General features: G+C 41.1%; 2 protein-coding genes and 2 long non-coding RNA genes across 4 annotated transcripts in view; 3 read left to right on the forward strand and 1 right to left on the reverse strand.

The window, feature by feature from the left end:
• The window catches only part of LOC125721617 (NACHT, LRR and PYD domains-containing protein 12-like), a 566129-nt gene that overhangs the window by 110079 nt on the left and 431509 nt on the right, over positions 1 to 24541 (reverse strand). The window lies entirely within an intron of this gene.
• The window catches only part of LOC125721595 (uncharacterized), a 264097-nt gene that overhangs the window by 35747 nt on the left and 203809 nt on the right, over positions 1 to 24541 (forward strand). The window lies entirely within an intron of this gene.
• On the forward strand, positions 4020 to 4377 carry LOC125721652 (uncharacterized). The gene is made up of 2 exons (XR_007385891.1): positions 4020 to 4050; positions 4155 to 4377. It is a non-coding gene; the product is annotated as an uncharacterized LOC125721652 (long non-coding RNA).
• Positions 16654 to 22393, forward strand: LOC125721633 (uncharacterized). Its single transcript, XR_007385867.1, has 3 exons — positions 16654 to 16799; positions 18208 to 18352; positions 22278 to 22393. It is a non-coding gene; the product is annotated as an uncharacterized LOC125721633 (long non-coding RNA).

Below are 24541 nucleotides of genomic sequence, written 5' to 3' on the forward strand. Positions count from 1 at the left end.
TATTACATCACACTCTGAGACAGTCACTGATTGGTGGGCTCTGAGGGGGCGGTGTGACCTGAAAATCATCTATCAATCAACCCAGGATGGGGGGACAGGCAAGTGTAAGGCAACAGTGCTAACCACTGCACCGCTCCTGAAAATCATGAACCATTTTAAATGTTGAAGTATTTTTGAAATATTTATTAAATTTAAATATTTATTAAATCAAAACATTGAGCAGTATACATGATATAGTGACTCATTAATGAATAAGCAATATAATAAGATTCAATTTTGCTTTCACTACTTAAAGCGCCAGAACAACGCATTTGAAAAAATCAACAGCTATATCTCTTACCAGAAATCAGGAACAGGTTAAGAAAATCCACAGACTTCGTCGCGAGCAGTTTAATATACGATCTATTTCCTTCTACCCAACTCCACACATCAATAATATCACTGCGCAGCAGATATCGCCAGGGAGCTCGTGCTTGTGTCTAATGCGCAGAGATAGGAGTAGTGTACTTCGATAGAAGCACGACATTTCTACGGCTGATATTTACAAACCTGAACAACTCCCAGCACAACTTTGATGGATAGATAGCATTAAGGCCACTCTAAAATATCTTTTTATAGTTTTGGGGTGAACCACCCATTTAAACGAAGTACATCGTGGTGCTCATGAATTTGAAAGCCTAGATGCCTCATCTCGCTTTTCCACAACGTGTCAGCAGCGCCACCATCTTGGAGCGGTAATTAGGCATAAACAAGCAACATGTCAGGGTGAAGATGGAAAGATCTTTTGGCCATAACTTCTTTACTAATTAACGCATTTATATCTTACAATTATGTAGAATAAATAAAAAAGCCCACCACTCCCAATTTATGTAGTACTCCTGATAGTACTCTCAACGAAAACTAATCATGCTAGTATCCCGTCAGTGTCACAGGCTAGTAAACATTTTATGTATTTTATTTGACCGTACCGCAGATTTTTTTACCTGTGAAATGTGGTTCCCTGTTTTCTAGTTTTAACATTCCTCATGTTGTTGCAGTTTCGAAAATAGTCGGTTCACTAAGAGATATCACTCTTCTATTTCACAATTGCCGCGCCAATATGGCGTATCGCCCAACGAGGCATCCAGGCTTTCAAATCTTTGGCGATGCTGCCTACGCTACTACTCGTCACATGACACAGGAGCTACCGAATACCCGCCAATCGGGAGCCGTCTAGATCAACCACGCCCACCCGTCACATAGAGAAGAGTGAGGCGAAAGAAGCCAATCAGTTTAAAAATGTCACCATTAATGCGGTATTTAGTAGTCCGGAGATATTTTACTTTAAGCAAGGCACAAAATAAAGTTGTAGTATTTGTAATAAAATTTGAAGATTAGCCATCCCCGAGGAGCTGACAGGAAAGTCAGGTACAGATATAGTCCTCATTAACCAGCTAGTCGGTTACTAAACGTCGCCAAATAAGGTTGCCTTTTTCTATGATGTTTTTTTTCAGTTAAATTGACATTAAACAAAGTAATCTGAGACCTGAGATATAACATTGGCAACTATGGTCATTTTTTACAATCATGGATATTTTAACATTGAGGACGTGTGTCTCATGTCATTTTCACATAGCGGGAGTTTAATTGTTTTTATCTATGTCTGTGTGTCAACATATATCTATTTCGTTATGTCACTCAAATGTATGATTAGTATCGACATTTCGGTAGACTACTATGTTGTAATAAAACTGTATGGTCCTCTGGGAGTTGGGCAGTAGAAAGGAAATGTAAAGTATCAATAAGAAATACTATTAATGAAGTAGCCGCCCTATCCTTTTACTTTGTATGGAGTGTGCATACAAGACACAACTAATGCAGTTGTACTGTTATGTATATAATTTAAAAGGTATACTTGCCAGCAAAAGATTGAGTTAATAAAATTAAATGAAAAGTATTAAGACCCCTTGTCATTCATGGTATTATATACTTCTTAATTTTACAAAGACTTTTTTCCTATCATATTTTTAAGTTTTTGAAGTTGATAATCTGGAAAACTGCTGCCTGGGATCAACTATCCATTCTTGACTCTTGGAATAGGAATTGAAGTTGAATAAAACAGCCTTACAGCACCCTCTTGTGACATACAGTAATATGGAAAACAGAACAATTACTAACAGAACGCAACATCCCCCCTTTACTTATGTATTCTTCTTCCTGCAGCAGCACTGTATTCTATAAAAGACACGCCTTACCTGTAACATTTCTTCCTTTAAGGTCACTACACCCCAGACAAAACAATAATGTAAGTTCAACAAAAAACATTGTGCTTGTGCCTTCCTGTAAGTGCACAACCTTTTCACTATGAACTGCCTGTTTTGCTTCCAACAGAAATCAATTACAATTAGAAATGTTCCATTCACTGAGGACCACACTAAGAGGATCTATGAACAACTGTTATATATTTTACACTGAATCTCTCTTTTCCTTTAAGGTATCTCTTTCTAACCAGAAAATCACGCTCAGAACATGCATTTCATTTCTTTGTTTAATTCTGTGAAGTTCCATAGTCCTTGAGCCGATGATGGTTTGTGTGCCCTGGCTGCACAGCTTCCAGTTCCTTAGGCCATTCCAGGCTCAACTGTTCTTTCAGGACCAGTCTTTGGCAGGGCTGGAAATTTGGGAAGTCCACTGGGTACTGAGGCCAAATGGGCAGCATGCCATGCTTTCCCGTCAGCCAGGATGGGCCTCGATGGGTGCAGAGAATTTCTGATGCCCTTTTTGCACATGCGCTGGTTTCCACAGCCGCACTCTGTGCCCTTCTCTGAATGAGGGAGTGCGAGCTCCCTGTCTTGCATCACAGTACTGTTTCACGCGAGATTGGCAAAGAGACACCCAGCAATGCACTTTATTATCATGTCACTTAATTATCACTTATGCCCCTTCAGTATCAGGCCAAGTACAAACACTACACAAGCAGAGTATTCTGTGGGGAAAGATTAATGTCCTCAACTGCTGAGAGCAGCGTGCTGGTGATGCTCTGTGCTCATTACATCTGTGAGTTCATTACTCTCTGTAGTGCTTTTCAATGCTGCATTGAGCAGTTGCCAGGATGTTATGCTGCCTCTGAGGATAACTGTTTGTTTTGAAGTAGAATAATTCAGAATAATTCAGAAGATGGATACAGATTTTCTCTTATTAAACAAGACACTGGCTCACTCATAATTGTCCAATAAGAGATAAGGAGCATTCCTATTGAACAATCATGACTTCTAGCTTAAGTTAACTCCGCTAACTGAGAAATTCTGCTTAGTGGAACACCTCCCAGGTCAGAAGAGAACAACTACAACAACCAAGAGTCACTACCTGGCTTCTGGGGTCTCATTTATCAAGCGTGCGTAAAACAAGCTCTAAACTAGTGCGTATACCAACAGCCGTAAGCACAAGAAAGTTGGGAGTTATCAAACGTGAGTACGCACAGCTGTACGAAATGACTGATGATGAATCGCACTCCTTCTAAATTGTTTGCGTGTGCATAGTAATTTAAATTTGCATACAGACACGCCCTCAAATAACCTTATTTGGCAAACAACCTTCCTTATAAAAACCCAATGCCGCCAGGGCACTATAGAACCGTTATCATGGATCCCGTGAAGAGAGGAAAGAAAAAAAACTTCACAGACAACGAAGTGGAAGTGCTGTTAAATGAGGTACAACGTAATAAGACGGTTTTGTTTGCTGCTTTTTCAGGCGGAATGTCAAAGAAAAAAAAAGACTTGGGGTGGGGACAGGTTACTAATGCGATAAATGCCGTCTCACCTGTATGTAGAGCTACTGCAGAAGTGAAGAAAAAGTGGTTTGATTTGAAAGTGTCCTCTAAAAAAAGAATTGCAGCCCACAAAAGAGACCTCGGTGCCACGGGAGGAGGCCAGAGTCTTATTTCAGTGTCACCATTGGATGACAAGATAGCGTCAATTATTGGTGAAACGTCAGTGAGCGGAGTAATCCCCGATGGTGACACTGAAAGTGCAATTCCATCTACTGCAGGAGACGCCGAGCCATCCGAAAATGGTTAGAAGGTTGTCAAATGTTTTGTGTTTTGATATATTATTCATAGATAAATAACACTCACAATGCAAATGATTTGGATTGTTCATGTAACATTTATTTTATAGATCTGCCAGTTTTGCCAGGTCCTGCTCCGCCTGCCACTTCAGCACGTCCGATGCGTCTCGAGGCACGAGTCCTGACTGATGCGGTTCTGAAAACACAGGAGGAATTAGTGAGAGGCATTGCAAGCATAAAAGAAGAACTGCACCAAATCAATGTGAACTTGAGGAACATTTGTGATGCACTAAATGCATCATGCAAGTTCAATAAAAGCTCCAATTGATCTCACCATTTTCGCACAATTACTCCTTATTGTGAAACAGATTTAGAACCGTTCGATTATCCCTGCTCTTAGTTGCACGGCCACAGCATTTGGCATGGGGTCAAAACCTTCTGCCATGTGGCGATCTTCTTGTATTGGCATCTCATCCAGTGGTATACCGTTTTTAATGGCAATATTGTGCAGCACACTGCATGCTTTAACGATATAGCACACCTAAAGCAAATTGATAAATATTGTAGTTATAAAATACAATTAAAACTTAATTTAAATATTTAAAAATTTAAAACCTTGTCGGGTTTGTATTGCAATATGCCTCCTCTGCCTGACAGACACAGCCATCGAGCCTTCAGCAAGCCTATTGCACGTTCTACTGTGCTTCTTGTGCGCTCATGTGCTCGGTTGTAATTCAGCTCCTTTTGGGATACAGGGTTTGCCACTGGGGTCATCAGCCAGGATTTAAGGGCATATCCTCGATCCCCTGCAATGATGTAGATTAACATAAAATACAGTACACTGGATGGTGTTGCGAAGTAATCTAATCGTTACACACTTACCAATAAGCCAGCCTTCTCCAGCAGCGCTTTGCTGAAGACGAAGTCCCACGATGCTGTTCTGCACAATGAAGGAATTGTGTGTCCCTCCCGGCCTGTTCGCAACGACATTTAGCAGGATCAAGTGTGCATCACAGATTACCTGCACGTTAATGGAGTGATAACCTTTTCTATTTACAAATGCAAATTCATCAGCAGTAGGAGCTTTCAGGGCAACATGTGTGCAGTCAACTGCCCCTATTACACTTGGAAATCCTGCGATGTTGTAGAAATCGGTCATAATTTTTGTCCTTTCCGCTGCGGTATTTGGAAACGTAATGTACTGTGATGTAAGTGATATAATTGCATGTAAAACGTGTGGCATAATTCGGCTCACGGTGGGTTGAGAAATACCAGACCTGTCACCAATTTCCCATTGAAATGTGCCTGTGGCTAAAAAGCCAATAGTAGAAAGAACCTGAGTGTGCACGGGGACTGCACTGGTGCGCTTTGTCGACCTCTCCAAAAGTTGCGAGAACTGCTGACACAAAGCAAGCAAAATTGCCCTTGGCAAACGAAAACGACTAATGAGCCACTCATCACTCTCAGCGAGTAAGTCTGTGCGGTCCCTGAAAACGCGATCTCTGCGCAAAAGTGCTTGTTGCAAATCTTCAAGAAGCGCAAGGTCTGCCATTGTAGTCAATGCATTTCCAAAAACAGTTCTTCAATTGTGTAGGCTATTTTATATTCTTGACTGTTCCAGATAACTCAGAATCACCTGTTGTACTCAAGTATTCAAGTAATCAATTTGTCAACACTGACATTTAATTGGAGAAGTATAAGGGCACTGGGTGTATATGTGATTACAGTTCTCTACCACTAGGGGATTCTGCTTACGCACAGTCAGGAGTTCTTCTAAATGTGCGCACATTTTCACGCACATGTACAAATTAATGAATCGCATTCTATTAGTAGAATTGTGCGTACGCATGATTTACACATAAAACCGTGCGTACGCACGCTTGATAAATGAGACCCCAGGTTATTGTGCATTAGCTCACAGCTCAGACTGGGAGTCATTTCATAATGAATTGACTCCTCAAGACCAAGCCTTGCAGTGGACTGCAAAGCATCCAGGGACACTGCGCAGCACGTTAAAGGACAGCTCTTATGGAGTGACCACTAAACGTAAAAGTGGAAAAATAAATCATTTAAAAAATTTTAAATGAATAGTTAAGGAAGATGTAGCATTTGATTATGTCCATGCATTTTATAATCTATTCAGTACAGGATCATAGGGGAGTCACAATAGGACATACTGTAAGGAAGGGGAATATTCTGCCAAGAAGGTCAGTGCATCATAGGACTCACTGACAGACACAGACACACACAGGCACAAGGAAACAAGCAGCAGAACATGCATATCACATGCAGAGCTCAGCCATGATGTTAAGAGCACGACACCCTGAGCCAACAAGCCTGTAGGACCTAAGAACAAACTTAGATTTGGGTTTAAAGTGTTCTATCTGGGATTTTCTTGCTGTTGGTACTACAGCCAGACACACAACAGTCTGTAGTCATGATCCTCGTTCCCCAGTAAAATACTATTATTTTCTTTCATGCGTACTTTGACAAAGACATCAGCTTAATACAATGCACAAGGCTCACAAGTTGAAACTTCAAGAATAGGCACAGACCATGACATCACCTTAAAACCAGCTTGGAAGGTGATGAAATTGTAACCTGGCTGTCTTCATCGCCTGATTTAATCCCCATCGTTAACTATGGGGCCTTAATGTAGCATAAGATTAACCACGATCACAAACATTACACTTCTCAGAGCGGCGTCTAGGAGGTTGTCCTAGTTGCTTGTGTGTGTGTGTGTGTGTGTGTGTGTGTGTGTGTGTGTGTGTGTGTGTGTGCGTGAACTGATACCAGGCTCATGATGGTCATTGACAAGAAAGGGCATTAAACTTGGCAAAAGGGACCGCAAAGAATGGCAGATTGTTATTCTTTATATAAATTCAATAACTAACTAAGCCTTCTTTTATTATTGCTTCTCTTAAAAGAAAAGAGAGAAAAATCCATCAGTTTCTTTTGTTTTCGTTTGTGACTAATTTTCTCTAAAAAAGAATTTACTTTTAGCAAGACAAAACTTCTGAATTCATTTTCCCAGTCTGTCAGTTTGCACGCACACACACACACACACACACACACACACACTCACACACACAGTCAAATGCATTCATACATGTATATATATATATAATCAGGAGTGGTACTTTCACCACGATATGTCACCCATGTCTTCGAGTAGTGAACCAGTTTTCAATACAATGGTTAAAAAGGCTCAAACCTTCAGTGCCTCGTTGTACCATCTCTACCAGTGTTTTTTACAACAGGGAAAATACAACTTGTATGCTGGCCTTAGAAGCACAACTTAAAAGAATAGCTGCCATGCTTCTGCCTAGCATGGCAGAGGGAGTAAAATGGTATGGGACTGCATTGGTGCTGGTAAAGTGGGTGATTTACACAGAGTACAAGGTGCAATGAACCAGCAAGGTTACCGCTCTGTTTTACAACTCATGCCACCCCCTGTGGTCAGCACTTCTATCAAGCAGCAAGGCTGATTCAAAGCACACTGGTGAAAGATGAGGAATCCAGAGAACTGTCCTGCTTGACTGGCCTACAGAATCATCACATCTCCAGCCTATCAAGCTCATGTGAGACCAGCTTCACCGTGAGGTCAGAGAAAATACCAAGCCAGTCCCACCTCTGGGAATAGCAGGATTGAAATTTCCCTTAATACGGTCATAAACGGACAGCTCTAATGGCAAAGGACTGCAAAGCTGTAATTGCTGCAAATATAGTTTTCATACAGTTTGATTAATTGAAAATGAAGATGAAACTTATTGCAATATTTATTATATCACAAAGCAGAAGGCAGCAGGGAAAAGTAAAAAAAGAATCACCCCAGATGGGACTTAAAACCACGATATCCAGCTCAGAAAGTCAGGGCCGTGGGCATTTGGCCAGTGGGGCAACCGGCAGACCTGAGCTTATGACCGGGACACTTAACTCACAATGGAAGCTCAGCAAATTATAAGCAAGCCTGCAAAAGTGACATGAATGGATCTGTGTAATCTATGGTAAAATGCATCTTGGGGCTGAGACATTAACACTCACAGTCCAAGAGAAGATGACATCCATCACTGGATCTCAGTCAAATGCGCTCATCGAATTTCCGCTATGCCTTTGGCATTTAATGTTTTTACTTAGCTGAAGAGCTAACTGCAAACATTACTTGAATGGGAAATAAAAAAAAAAACATTTGCATTACAGCAATACGTCACACATGACTATGTAAGGGAATAGATGAAACCCTGAAATGCCGAACCTGAACAAGGTTTTCTGGATTACATTCATAATCCTTTGGATCATCGACGACTGTTCAGCAATAAAACCAATAGGTAATGGACACAATCCACTCACCTACAGTAGAGGGGAGCTTCTCCAACTGCAGTCGGCTATCACCTCAAGGCCGGCAGTTGCTCTTCCTCTGGAGTTTCGCCTGAGTAAAAGAGGTAGGCGAGGAGGTGTACGCTCCAGACTGGGGAGGCGACCCTTCAGACCACCGCTACTCCCCATCATAATGGCCAATGTATGTTCACTCCAGAATAAAATGGACTTATTGCATGCCAAGTGTCGGGTGGATCGGTATCACCTATGTTATTGTCCTGACTGAAACCTGGCTTGATGACACCATCTCAGACTCTGAGGTTAGTCTCTCTAATTTTATGATCTGGCAGACTGACAGGATGTCTCAGTCAGGTAAGAAGTGGGGTGGTAGGGTCGGCATATTTGTCAACGAGCGGTGGTACACGAATATTAAAGTACACCGCATTATTTTGGACACCTGACATGGAGATGCTGATTCTATCTGTACGCCCCTTCTACCTTCTGCGGGAATTCCCTACTGTAGTAATTAGCTGTGTCTACATTCCATCAAGCACCAACACCAAGGCAGTGGCGGAGCTAGTGTGTGAGGACGCCAGCTCCATGACGGCAAGATATCTCGACGCCCCGGAGTTACTGCGAGTGATTTTAACAACTATAATCTCAACGCTGTTTTGTCATCTTTTTATCAGTATGTGGATATTCCCACTAGGAAGCTTAATACTCTGGACTTATGTTACAATAACATCTCTGATGCCTTCATCGCGCGTGTACATCCTCCACTTGGCCACTCTGACAACAATGTTGTCTTCCTGCTACCTCACTGCAAACCAGAACTGAAGCGCATTAAACCGCATGTGCACCTGGCCACCCTCTGGTCGGGGGAGGCAATTGAACGACTATAAGGTTCACTTGCATGTACAGATTGGGACATTTTCCAGGGTGATCAGGACCATAAAGTTTCTGTAATTACAGACTACATCAAGTTTTGTATTTATTCCAATATTCCCACCAGAACTGTCTGGGGATATCCTACCTACAGACACAGTATTACTTCCCATGTTAAGCACAGCTTGAAGGAAAACACAAAGCATTTCTATGCAAGGACTGGTCTTCTGTCCAGTCACTCAGTAGACAAGTAAAGAATGAGATAATCAATGCCAAACTCAAATATAAGAATAGACTGGAGCAAGAGTTCAGTACAATGAACACCAAACAGGCCTTTTGGTTACTCACTGGTCAAATACCCTACCATGACCTTCATCCCATAGGCACTGATCTTACAACTTTTGCTGACTCCTTAAACTCCTTCTATACAATGTTTGATAAGCAGGACTACTCTGCTGTCTGTGAGGAGCTGCTCAATGACCTTCCCTCTGACGATCCTACAAACCCTCCCTTTACTGTAGAGGACATGAGGCAGCAGCTAAGCAGATGCAAAGCTGGCCAGGCCGCCGGGCCTGATCGTGTACCAGCTAAAGTTTTGAAGCTATTCGCCACAGAACAAGCTCCCATCCTTCATTCCATCTTCTGAAACTCATATAGATTGGTGACCATTCCTACAATTTGGAAAACTTCTACCATCGTCCCGGGTGCTAAGAAACCTCGTCCCTCTGAGCTAAATCATTACCGGCCAGTAGCACTCACATCGATAATAATGAAATGCCTAAAGAAAATTATACTCCATATCATCCAGCCAGCTGTCAGACCGCAGCTGGACTCAGACCAGTTTGTCTCCTGGGTGAAGAGCAGAACAGAGGGTACTGTAGTATGTCTCCTCCTCTCCCTTCTCCAACACCTTGAATCTCCAGGCACCTTCGCTACTGTCCTATTCATTAACTCCAGTTCCGCTTTTATTATCATTCAACGGCACCAGATGATCAAGAAGCTTCTTCAATTGAACATATCCGCATTTCTCATCCGTTGGGTCCATAATTTCCTCAGCAATAGACCACAGATTGTAAGGATAGGCACAGCCAGATCAGCAACTGTGATCAACAACACTGGACCCCCTCAAGGGTGTGTCCTCAGCCCCTTCCTCTTTACACTCTATACCAATGACTGCATTATTTTTCTAACTTTTTCAGTGTAAGATGAAGTTACTTCAGAAAATGTAAATTTTTTCTAACCCTTTTCACAAATATTTACAAGGGCTGCCAATAATTGTGGAGGGCGCTGTAGCTTCTCTAGCTATATTTTTATCAGTGAGCTCCCTTGCCTGCAAGTTTTCTTTTACATATTCTGCAACACCACCTCCCTTCCTGCTTATCTGGTCCCTACTATGTAAATGATTCTCACTGACTGAACAACATTGAAATAATTGCTGTAGTCATGTTACAGTTTACTATGAAATGTTTCTGTGCAACAGGTCAGCAAAAGAAATGGGTGTGCAGAGGCCTAACAGTGGGGATACGTAAAGACCACCATCCTCAGGCTCAGCAAGTGGTCCATCAACGTCAAGCGGATGACAGTGAACAGCAAACCCCACTTCTGCCAACCATAGTTACCCCATCAGCTTGGAGGGAATCTGTGGCTGAGGGGATGAGGAAATCCACGGGGCGGAAGGACCCATTCTCTGTGCCTGAGTACGAGATCCACCACTGGTCCGGAGTGAGATACTGGTCACGAGAGGCAAAGAAGACATCTGTAAATGAAAAATCCATTCTGGACCTTTGTAATGCCCTGCAGTCGTTTACTCTCTCTTGAGGGGGAGCATTATAGATTTCTAAGGCTAACAGGATGTCCAACACCCAGAATTGTATTTAAACCTTTAAAATTATAAAATAAGTTCAGTCTGATATTGTGTCAGCCAAATAGTGTCATCAATGTGCATCATAAATAAAACACATAGCTTATGGTGGACCTAAATTTTCCAAACAAACCAGAAATCATATGAATCATGTCAGTGCACTTTGTACTGAATTGCTCAGGTATAGTGATGTATGCAGGGTTTCATCTATTCCCTTACATAGTCATGTGTGACGTATTGCTGTAATGCAAATGTTTTTTTTTTTTTTTTTAAACTCCCCATTCATTTGTGTTCCTGCCACTCTATAGCTAAGTACAAACATTAAATGCCAAAGGCATAGCGGAAACTCAATTGCCGCATTTGACTGAGATCCAGTGATGGATGTCATCTTCTCCTGGACTGTGAGTGTTAATGTCTCAGCCCCAAGATGCATTTTACCATAGATAACACAGATCCATTCATGTCACTTTTGCAGGCTTGCTTATAATTTGCTGAGCTTCCATTGTGAGTCAAGTGTCCCGGTCATAAGCTCAGGTCTGCCGGTTGCCCCACTGGCCAAACGCCCACGGCTCTGACTTTCTGAGCTGGATATCGTGGTTTTAAGTCCCATCTGGGGTGATTCTTTTTTTACTTTTCCCTGCTGCCTTCTGCTTTGTGATATAATAAATATTGCAATAAGTTTCATCTTCATTTTCAATTAATCAAACTGTATGAAAACTATATTTGCAGCAATTACAGCTTTGCAGTCCTTTGCCATTAGAGCTGTCCGTTTATGACAATATTAGGGGAAATTTCAATCCTGCTATTCCCAGAGGTGGGACTGGCTTGGTATTTTCTCTGACCTCACGGTGAAGCTGGTCTCACATGAGCTTGATAGGCTGGAGATGTGATGATTCTGTAGGCCAGTCAAGCAGGACAGTTCTCTGGATTCCTCATCTTTCACCAGTGTGCTTTGAATCAGCCTTGCTGCTTGATAGAAGTGCTGACCACAGGGGGTGGCATGAGTTGTAAAACAGAGCGGTAACCTTGCTGGTTCATTGCACCTTGTACTCTGTGTAAATCACCCACCTTACCAGCACCAAAGCAGTCCCATACCATTTCACTCCCTCTGCCATGCTAGACAGAAGCATGGCAGCTATTCTTTTAAGTTGTGCGTCTAAGGCCAGCATACAAGTTGTATTTTCCCTGTTGAAAAAAACACTGGTAGAGATGGTACAACGAGGCACTGAAGGTCTGAGCCTTGTTACGTGCCATAAGGTTTGGGGGGGGATTGTCCTGATCGTTGTCCGGCTGCCTTCGTCTCCGCCTCCCGGACCTGGCCACGCCCCGAGCTATACGCTACTTCCGCATTTATGATTTAAAAGGCCGTGGCGGGAGAGTAGCGGCAGCTCTGCTCACAGTTGGTTGTTGCGTTATTGATTTGCTTGTGTTCTTTTGATTGATCGTGTATGACAGTTTTGGTTTTCTGGTTTTCGTCTCTTGCCTTATCCCTCTGTACCTTTGCCTTTGGTTTTGACTGCTTTCTGGTTTGTGATCTATTGCCTTCCTCCTGACTCCTCTCTTGCTTCGCCCCTCGGATACTGTGTTTCGGCTTTGGTGTTCTGTATGTTGGTTTCTGTTAAGTGCGTAGGGAGTGACGGCTGTTTTGTTTTGCGTACGTGTTGCTTATTCTGTGTTTTGGTTAGGGAGTTAGGATTAGTCTGTGTCATTTTCTTTTCGTTTAGAGTTAGCTTAGTTTGGGACGTGTTCGTTAGTGGTGTTTTGTTTATTGTTTTGGCGGTGTCACTCCCGAAGTCTGTTGCCCTATTGTGTGTGAAAGTCTTTGTGAATAAACATAAAAAAAATACAAAAAAAGATCCCTTTGTGTCCCGTGTTCCCTTTTCCCATACCCTGGTTGTCTCGTTTCCCCCTCTCCTTTCCCTTTACCTTTCTGGCGGTCCTCAACCCTAGACTGAGGATCGTAACAGCCTTTTTAACCATTGTATTGAAAACTGGTTCACTACTCGAAGACAGTGCACATGGGTGACATATCGTGGTGAAAGTACCACTCCTGACTATATATATACATTTATGAATGCATTTGACTGTGTGTGTGTGTGTGTGTGTGTGTGTATGTGTGTGTGTGTTTGTGCGTGTGTGTGTGTGTGTGTGTGCGTGCAAACTGACAGACTGAGAAAATGAATTCAGAAGTTTTGTCTTGCTAAAAGTAAATTCTTTTTTAGAGAAAATTAGTTACAAACGAAAACAAAAGAAACTGATGGATTTTTCTCTCTTTTCTATTAAGAGAAGCAATAATAAAAGAAGACTTAGTTAGTTATTGAATTTATATAAAGAATAACAATCTGCCATTCTTTGCGGTCCGTTTTGCCAAGTTTAATGCCCTTTCTTGTCAATGACCATCATGAGCCTGGTATCAGTTCACGCACACACACACACACACACACACACACACACACACACACACACACACACACACACACACACACACACACAAGCAACTAGGACAACCTCCTAGACGCCGCTCTGAGAAGTGTAATGTTTGTGATCGTGGTTAATCTTATGCTACATTAAGGCCCCATAGTTAACGATGGGGATTAAATCAGGCGATGAAGACAGCCAGGTTACAATTTCATCACCTTCCAAGCTGGTTTTAAGGTGATGTCATGGTCTGTGCCTATTCTTGAAGTTTCAACTTGTGAGCCTTGTGCATTGTATTAAGCTGATGTCTTTGTCAAAGTACGCATGAAAGAAAATAATAGTATTTTACTGGGGAACGAGGATCATGACTACAGACTGTTGTGTGTCTGGCTGTAGTACCAACAGCAAGAAAATCCCAGATAGAACACTTTAAACCCAAATCTAAGTTTGTTCTTAGGTCCTACAGGCTTGTTGGCTCAGGGTGTCGTGCTCTTAACATCATGGCTGAGCTCTGCATGTGATATGCATGTTCTGCTGCTTGTTTCCTTGTGCCTGTGTGTGTCTGTGTCTGTCAGTGAGTCCTATGATGCACTGACCTTCTTGGCAGAATATTCCCCTTCCTTACAGTATGTCCTATTGTGACTCCCCTATGATCCTGTACTGAATAGATTATAAAATGCATGGACATAATCAAATGCTACATCTTCCTTAACTATTCATTTAAAATTTTTTAAATGATTTATTTTTCCACTTTTACGTTTAGTGGTCACTCCATAAGAGCTGTCCTTTAACGTGCTGCGCAGTGTCCCTGGATGCTTTGCAGTCCACTGCAAGGCTTGGTCTTGAGGAGTCAATTCATTATGAAATGACTCCCAGTCTGAGCTGTGAGCTAATGCACAATAACCAGAAGCCAGGTAGTGACTCTTGGTTGTTGTAGTTGTTCTCTTCTGACCTGGGAGGTGTTCCACTAAGCAGGATTTCTCAGTTAGCGGAGTTAACTTAAGCTAGAAGTCATGATTGTTCAATAGGAATGCTCCTTACCTTTTATTGGACAATTATGAGTGAGCCAGTGTCTTGTTTCATAAGAGAAAATCTGTATCCATCTTCTGAATTATTCTGAATTATTCTACTTCTAAACAAACAGTTGTCCTCAGAGGCAGCATAACATCCTGGCAGCTGCTCAATGCAGCATTGAAAAGCACTACAGAGTAATGAGCTCACAGATGTAATGAGCACAGAGCATCACCAGCACGCTGCTCTCAGCAGTTGAGGACATTAATTTTTCCCCACAGAATACTCTGCTTGTGTAGTGTTTGTACTTGGCCTGATACTGAAGGGGCATAAGTGATAATTAAGTGACATGATAATAAAGTGCATTGCTGGGTGTCTCTTTGCCAATCTCGCGTGAAACAGTACTGTGATGCAAGACAGGGAGCTCGCACTCCCTCATTCAGAGAAGGGCACAGAGTGCGGCTGTGGAAACCAGCGCATGTGCAAAAAGGGCATCAGAAATTCTCTGCACCCATCGAGGCCCATCCTGGCTGACGGGAAAGCATGGCATGCTGCCCATTTGGCCTCAGTACCCAGTGGACTTCCCAAATTTCCAGCCCTGCCAAAGACTGGTCCTGAAAGAACAGTTGAGCCTGGAATGGCCTAAGGAACTGGAAGCTGTGCAGCCAGGGCACACAAACCATCATCGGCTCAAGGACTATGGAACTTCACAGAATTAAACAAAGAAATGAAATGCATGTTCTGAGCGTGATTTTCTGGTTAGAAAGAGATACCTTAAAGGAAAAGAGAGATTCAGTGTAAAATATATAACAGTTGTTCATAGATCCTCTTAGTGTGGTCCTCAGTGAATGGAACATTTCTAATTGTAATTGATTTCTGTTGGAAGCAAAACAGGCAGTTCATAGTGAAAAGGTTGTGCACTTACAGGAAGGCACAAGCACAATGTTTTTTGTTGAACTTACATTATTGTTTTGTCTGGGGTGTAGTGACCTTAAAGGAAGAAATGTTACAGGTAAGGCGTGTCTTTTATAGAATACAGTGCTGCTGCAGGAAGAAGAATACATAAGTAAAGGGGGGATGTTGCGTTCTGTTAGTAATTGTTCTGTTTTCCATATTACTGTATGTCACAAGAGGGTGCTGTAAGGCTGTTTTATTCAACTTCAATTCCTATTCCAAGAGTCAAGAATGGATAGTTGATCCCAGGCAGCAGTTTTCCAGATTATCAACTTCAAAAACTTAAAAATATGATAGGAAAAAAGTCTTTGTAAAATTAAGAAGTATATAATACCATGAATGACAAGGGGTCTTAATACTTTTCATTTAATTTTATTAACTCAATCTTTTGCTGGCAAGTATACCTTTTAAATTATATACATAACAGTACAACTGCATTAGTTGTGTCTTGTATGCACACTCCATACAAAGTAAAAGGATAGGGCGGCTACTTCATTAATAGTATTTCTTATTGATACTTTACATTTCCTTTCTACTGCCCAACTCCCAGAGGACCATACAGTTTTATTACAACATAGTAGTCTACCGAAATGTCGATACTAATCATACATTTGAGTGACATAACGAAATAGATATATGTTGACACACAGACATAGATAAAAACAATTAAACTCCCGCTATGTGAAAATGACATGAGACACACGTCCTCAATGTTAAAATATCCATGATTGTAAAAAATGACCATAGTTGCCAATGTTATATCTCAGGTCTCAGATTACTTTGTTTAATGTCAATTTAACTGAAAAAAAACATCATAGAAAAAGGCAACCTTATTTGGCGACGTTTAGTAACCGACTAGCTGGTTAATGAGGACTATATCTGTACCTGACTTTCCTGTCAGCTCCTCGGGGATGGCTAATCTTCAAATTTTATTACAAATACTACAACTTTATTTTGTGCCTTGCTTAAAGTAAAATATCTCCGGACTACTAAATACCGCATTAATGGTGACATTTTTAAACTGATTGGCTTCTTTCGCCTCACTCTTCTCTATGTGACGGGTGGGCGTGGTTGATCTAGACGGCTCCCGATTGGCGGGTATTCGGTAGCTCCTGTGTCATGTGACGAGTAGTAGCGTAGGCAGCATCGCCAAAGATTTGAAAGCCTGGATGCCTCGTTGGGCGATACGCCATATTGGCGCGGCAATTGTGAAATAGAAGAGTGATATCTCTTAGTGAACCGACTATTTTCGAAACTGCAACAACATGAGGAATGTTAAAACTAGAAAACAGGGAACCACATTTCACAGGTAAAAAAATCTGCGGTACGGTCAAATAAAATACATAAAATGTTTACTAGCCTGTGACACTGACGGGATACTAGCATGATTAGTTTTCGTTGAGAGTACTATCAGGAGTACTACATAAATTGGGAGTGGTGGGCTTTTTTATTTATTCTACATAATTGTAAGATATAAATGCGTTAATTAGTAAAGAAGTTATGGCCAAAAGATCTTTCCATCTTCACCCTGACATGTTGCTTGTTTATGCCTAATTACCGCTCCAAGATGGTGGCGCTGCTGACACGTTGTGGAAAAGCGAGATGAGGCATCTAGGCTTTCAAATTCATGAGCACCACGATGTACTTCGTTTAAATGGGTGGTTCACCCCAAAACTATAAAAAGATATTTTAGAGTGGCCTTAATGCTATCTATCCATCAAAGTTGTGCTGGGAGTTGTTCAGGTTTGGAAATATCAGCCGTAGAAATGTCGTGCTTCTATCGAAGTACACTACTCCTATCTCTGCGCATTAGACACAAGCACGAGCTCCCTGGCGATATCTGCTGCGCAGTGATATTATTGATGTGTGGAGTTGGGTAGAAGGAAATAGATCGTATATTAAACTGCTCGCGACGAAGTCTGTGGATTTTCTTAACCTGTTCCTGATTTCTGGTAAGAGATATAGCTGTTGATTTTTTCAAATGCGTTGTTCTGGCGCTTTAAGTAGTGAAAGCAAAATTGAATCTTATTATATTGCTTATTCATTAATGAGTCACTATATCATGTATACTGCTCAATGTTTTGATTTAATAAATATTTAAATTTAATAAATATTTCAAAAATACTTCAACATTTAAAATGGTTCATGATTTTCAGGAGCGGTGCAGTGGTTAGCACTGTTGCCTTACACTTGCCTGTCCCCCCATCCTGGGTTGATTGATAGATGATTTTCAGGTCACACCGCCCCCTCAGAGCCCACCAATCAGTGACTGTCTCAGAGTGTGATGTAATACACAAAGTCCACACCACCCACTTTTCAATGAGCAGTAAAAATACACCAGCTTGTCTCAGCAGACAGCGGCTCTTATCAGATAAGGGGAAAAGGACGAGATATCAAAAGTAAAAATAAATATATCACATTTGGTTAATATCAAATGAAAACAGCCCTGCAATAATATATTGGATTCTTGGATATCATCTATTAAAAGGGTGAATCTATTCTAGCAGACCATAAAAATCCAATTATGAACAGTGAAAATGGGCATAATAGGTCCCTATAAACGACAGGTTTCTGTCCATGGTGCTGAAAACCAGGATTGGCAGATTTCACATTACAGCGATTCCCCCACTATATCGCGGATTTTCCTCCGACGCCTCACAATTCTCTGCGTATCCCGTACATTGTTTGTGGTCCGATTGTTTTCGTTTTGTTCTAAGCCCTACGATGGAAGACGTTGACCATTCAGGAGAAGGTAAAACTTCTGGATGTGCTTCGGGAAGGAAAGCGTTATGCGGACGGCGTTCGCCATTATGGCTTGAATGAATCAACAGTATGCTACATGAAGAAGGATGAAAAGAATGTGTAAGAGCCATATATGTTTTTATTTTTATATATTCCATTACATATATAGAGAGAAAGTTGTGTGTGTGTGTGTATATATATATATATATATATATATATATATATATAATATTACATATTATTATTTCATTTTTATTATTATTATTATGTCACTCATATCCTTAGCCCGACATACAGATATATGTGTTGTTTTAATGAGTTTACATGTGTTTAAAGCATGTGGGAGGGGTATTTTAAGGCTTAAACTTCAAAAAAACTTCTGTATCGTGGATTTTCACCTATCGCTGATGGGTCTGGAACGCATCTTCCGCGATAGGGGGAGGATCAAATTTACCTTTTTAACCTGATTTAACTTCAACCCTCTTATTTTGTTAACAGAGTGTGCGGGGGGAATACAAAGGGTTACAGTGGGTAATAGGTGATTTATATTGATCTTAATTGTCACCCAAGTGACTCTGGACAATAAGTTCAATAATGCTTCCCAAAAGCTTCTCTCTTTTTCACTAGTTACACTTCATTACACTGAAATCAAGGAAGAATCAAATGTACAAGCCCATTATACAAAATATAAGATGCAAACACATAAAAAATATTTTGTAAAAACATTAAAAACAGATTAATATATATTGTGCAATTTGAAACTTTACATTTTGACCTCACTTAGAAAAAGCAGGTGATGACCAGCCCAACCAGCAGTTCCGTCTGGTTGTACAGAATACCTACTCAATTTAAATTTTGAGGTCATGACTAAACTAAATTTCAGCTCTGCCTTTAACATCAGCAGTTAGATGAAACTGATCATTGCACAGGGAAATACAGTGAAGCCATGAAACATACTAGATGTAAATATATTAATTTTCACATACACTTGAGCTCAGTGAATTCAAGCGCGTCATACACTGTAAAAAAAAAAGATTCCATCAAAAAACGGTTTTAAGTTAATGGACTCTTCCTTCAATTTACAAATATTGTAAATTCAGTTTTCCACAGTTTCTTAAATGATAGTTTATTTTCATTTTTAATTCTTCATTCTGCCAATGCAGATTTGTTTGTTTAATAAACGGTGTTGTTCATAAAAGTACAAGAAGTAATTTGAGAATATAGTGATTCACTACATTGATTATTTTTCATAACTCAATGGCCCATAAACATACAGTTATCCATCTGAAGCTGGATTTAAACCAGCAAACTTTGGATTACAAGCCCAAATACTTGAGCTACTGAGCCACACACTTACACTGACTCAGCTTAAGTTGCAGAGACACAGTGGACTTTCTGTTGGATGTCAGACAGAACGGCAAAGGACCCCTCACTAACAGGAACCTAAAACACACAAACACTTGGGAACACTTCAAATGCGTGATCTGACTCTGCAAGGGGAGAACATGTTCATGTGGAGTCTTGGCTTTTCACAACGTTTCATTCCTGCTTATAGCTAAGGTTTTTTTTAGCCGTTGTCACTCTAAGGTTGCCCATTAATGGTTTGGAATTGGGAATGTAAAGCTGTTTTGTTAGCATGTCTGCCTTACAATTCCTTTACTGTAAGTCGAGGCCTGCTGGAGCTCAATTCTGCTTCATGGCACTTGTATTTACTCTTTATTTTGCATTACATTATGTGTGAGACTAACCCCTTTCTCTACCTCTCCATTCCTCCTGTCGAGCTCCATACAGAACTAGTGGAGAAAAGGGGTGCTTGGAGGGGGGACGATATCTCTGGATGCCCACTTAAGAAATATCTGCGTTACCTTCCAATACACCTTCCAAACTTAAGTGGATTGAACATGGGTGCTGTTGAATTAATAAAAAAATGCACTGTATTAAAAATTATTTTGTTTATATAACATAAAATTGAACTATAAACATGAAATTTAAATCTGTCGTGCAAAAATAGTCATGCAAAGTCATTGATTTATTTTTAATACAATTGCACTGTGATACATTTAACATCATATTTTCAGTTCTGCCTAACAGAACTAACACTTTTACAGGCTTTTGTTGAAATTACCTTAAAAATTCATCTGGAATGTATCGATTTATGCTGTAATTAATGATGCAAATTAACACAGATGGGGCCATTTTGACCCAAAACAGCTAGTTGGAGGGTAGCAATCCTCCAGATTGTAAAGGTCAAGATACTGGAGCAAAAAAGAAAAACAGTGAAAGCTGTCAGAAACAGGCAGGAAACTCTGCATGGATGTTTTTTGAAGAGGTAGATGGTCCAGTTGGCTGTATTAGTCAGAGTGCTAAGAAACATAGTGCCAACAAGCCCATGGCCCCTTTTCATGTAAAACTTCGTACATGAGGCTGTTTGTGCTGTTTAGTGCCTTTGTTAGCCTCGGCTCCTGTAAATCATATAAGCACACCCACCACACCCCCAGGAGCATTCCGTGTGCCCCCACTGGCCAACCTGCCTGTCCCCCCCAACCCACAGACCGTCTGTAGTTCTGAAATTTATCCACATGGCTGTTGACCAAGTCTAAGGTAAAATTCCATAAATGAAATTTTCAGTAAAATACAATTTTTTCCCGTAATCTGGGAGACAGTGCAGAATTATTGAAGTCGGTCCTAACTCTGTCTTGAATATGTACCCAGCAGGCACCTAGGACTCGTATCTCCCTCTGAGAATCTCTTCTAATGCGCTCAGCAGCAGAAATTCTCTATCCTAGATGAGCCTGCAAAGTTCTGTAGAAATTAAATATACTTTAGTCAAATGAGAGACTAACCTGCTGTCAGGCTGGGGAAGCTTGAACAAGGCCTTCATTCATGACAGCTCCACTTGGCTTTTTGACGAGTCCCCATTTAGATGCAGCACGTCAAAGACTGAAGAGCAGGATGAAGGCTGTAAGTGCAGTTTGCTGTGGATTATGACTGTGTTTAAATCTAATAATGGATGAGACAATTTACTTAAAGCAAGATATAGTTCATATTGCTCTTCAGGCTTCGTGATAAAATATTAAAATTATGGAGTACAAAGTTGTACATGCAAAGAAAACAATGCAGAGTGGCAGGGCGCCTGGTCCAGAGGGTCTTCACATAGAATTCTACAAAGGCTATTTTTTCCTGTTAGATTTACAGCTTTGGTTGTCTTGCCCTTTAAAGAAATTCTCTCAAGAAAGAAGTTGCCTCTTACCATGTCACAAGCAATTAGTTTTACCCAAAAAGGAGGAGGACCCCTCTCTGCTCCCCGTGTTAGTAGGTTCTCCCCGACTCCTCCTGCTTATTCCTTCCTCCCTCCCTCCTATTTGTGCTCTCCTCCTCCTCTTGGGTTCTATTCATGTCTTTTGGTTCAGCAATAAAACCCACAAGGCTGCCCTTGGACTGTCCCTCTTCCCATCGTGACATATTATGTATTACATGATTATGAAGTGATTTGATTATTATACAATAGTCAATTAACCACTTTGTTTCTTCAACTTGTCTTTCTTCTGAATCATCAGATATATGTCGTAGCTGGTAATTTGTTACACTCTGCTGTCAGTGCCAGTGTAGCCTAGGTACAACCAGTCGTATGTTTCGTTCATGCTGATGTTTGAACAATTTTTGGGAACAGATTTTCATAATGTTTTCTCATATATGTGGTGTGATAATTGAGCATGACCCCACTGTTGCTGTGCTTGGTGCTCCTGTCATGATCTGTAATCTCTTATTTTTTCATGTCTCCTCCCACTCATGCCAGCAGGGGTCGCTGCTGGCCCTTTGTAACCTTCCTAATTCTCCTGTATCCCATTATAGTTCTCCATCCTAACCCTGTACACCTGTTTTGTCGCTGATTAGTGTGCTGTGTATAAATATGTCTGCCCTCACTGCGTTCCCCAGCTCAGTCATTGCTGTTCCATGTGTAGTCTGTGTTTCCTTAAAGTCCACGTCTGTCTCAAAGTGGCTGCATTTGAGTCGAGTCTCACCCGATGCTCACATCTCCCCGCAGAAAAACAATACACCGCCTCACAGGCCAGAGCCACAGCCTTCTCCTCTCTGCTGGGTGGAAGAACAACTCTCACACAGTGGAAGTCCTCCAGACCCCCTGCCTTCAGACAATAGGTTAAGGATGTGTTTTCTATGTTACCTTTTGAAAATCTGAGATACAGCAGAGGCAAATGTAGGAAGAGCTTTCATGCTGTCTGGCCTCCTTTCACTGAAAATGTGGAGGGCCTGTATCTCACTTAGAAGATATTATTTAATCCCTTATATTACAAACCAAAGAATATTACACTACACCATTACTAGGCTACACAAAGTTATTTTAACAACCACTGAATGGAAAAAGGTCAGTGCTGAATATATATAGCTGTGGAGAATCAGCAGGCCTTGCTGAAGGACCCACAGATGTGCCCAGGCTGGGCTAAAGTGGGCTATTTTCTGATCACAGGCTTAGCACACTGAGCTACACACTGCCCCTAAATTTATAATTATATGTAATCTGTGTGTGTATGTGTTATCTAGATTTGCCCTGTATGTTTCTAACTAAATCTAATCCAGGCCTTGATCCTACACCTACTATAATTATAAGTACCTCACTATACCTATATCTAACACTGCTATTCATCACCAGTGTTACATGTCAGGGCTTCGCTGCAATAGATCCTTCAGTGCTGCAGGTTATTACTGTGACTTTGCACACACACACGTTGCTGCTTCCTCAGCCAGTGTCACATATACTTTATTACACACAGACCTCAGTAATCTCTGCTACACTCACACCTGCTCACTTTACATCCATGGTTAAATTCTCCTAATGGAATCTATCTTAATGTCTTTATTATATTTTATTTTAATTGTTACCATATTATTCATTGTATTGTTCTTTCGATTTTATTTCTATTTTATTATTGCTAATACACCGGATCTGAGTGCCTCATTTTGTTCCCTTCATGTAGAACACGTTTTGTAATGACAATAAAACATCCTTATCCTCATCTAAATCACACTGTCTAACTACTAACCTGTTTAAATAATATAATTGGATTTCAAAGGTTAATAGTCACTCAATTACCCCCTCAGCCCAACAGTACCACAAACACCCAACATGCACGGAAATTTTCTCCTAAGTTGTTTTCCCTGCCTGGAACAATACCACAGCAGTCACATGGACTAATGTTTCAAAACATTTCGGAAACCTTGCATTGAAACTTGAGGTCTTTAGAAGGGATCAGTCCTGGGTGGCAAAGTTGCCATCACAAAGGTTTTTGATTAAGGGATTCATGATGCCAGGTAGCCATCTTTCACAAGCTGGTGGGCTGTGCCACTGATGCGTTTGCTTGGGTTTTATATGTCTGTCCTGGTTTGTGTTCTTGCCACTTCAGGTTCCCTGGTTTTGCTCTACATTCCTCGGTCCTCTGCTGTGGAGTCTACCTTCTGCTTCACCTCATTCTGGTCGCCCATCCAGTCAGCGGCCCATGTCCCCCTGGTTCCCTGTTTCCTGAGGTTAGTCTGCTAGTCTCCGGGGCCAGGGGGCAGAAATCTGCCATGTTGGATGGGCGGCCCAGGTTGGGGTGCTCCATCATAGACTGATACATGAAGGATTATAAATGGTTTTTAACCAGTATGTACCGAGTGTGCGTCGTGACGAAAAGAATGTCATGGGAACATTTAGGACTGACTGCAGTATTAGTTCAAAGCATGATTGTGTTTTTCTTAATTTTTATTGATTTATTTTTGAATTATTAATTTTTTAAAGTAACTTGATTCAGTTAAAAGGGGTTTTTCCATTTGCTTTAGCAGAAGTTCGTGTAAGTATGATGTTCACCTTCCCTTTTCATAGTCTAGTCTTTGCCAAGTTTAATGCTTATTTCCCCTGGTTAAGTTAATCTGACTTGTGTGTTTAGGAGGGTCATACAGGCTTTTTGTTTGTAATGGAAGCACAGGGTCTGTACTTGCAGCTTATTTGCCATGCTAATGGAAGCATTTTACCTTCCTCTCTAATCTCTTTTTTTCTTGGCTCTCACTGCAGTCTCCTCTATGCCAGGGTTTCTCAACCCAGTCCTTGGACCCCACTGCAAAGATCCACAGTTTTGCTTTGTCCAAGCTCTCAGCACAGCAGTAAAAGGTGACTGTTTGGTTCATGCATGCAGGGATCTGGGACAGAGCAAAAACGTGGAGCTGTCTGGTGGGCTGAGGAATGAGTTTAGAAATGCTGCTGTATGAAGTATTAAACCATTTGACCGGTTGGATAAATATTAAAATGTTTTCTCA

Source organism: Brienomyrus brachyistius, unplaced genomic scaffold (genome assembly GCF_023856365.1).
Source record: "Brienomyrus brachyistius isolate T26 unplaced genomic scaffold, BBRACH_0.4 scaffold34, whole genome shotgun sequence".
NCBI lineage: Eukaryota > Metazoa > Chordata > Actinopteri > Osteoglossiformes > Mormyridae > Brienomyrus > Brienomyrus brachyistius.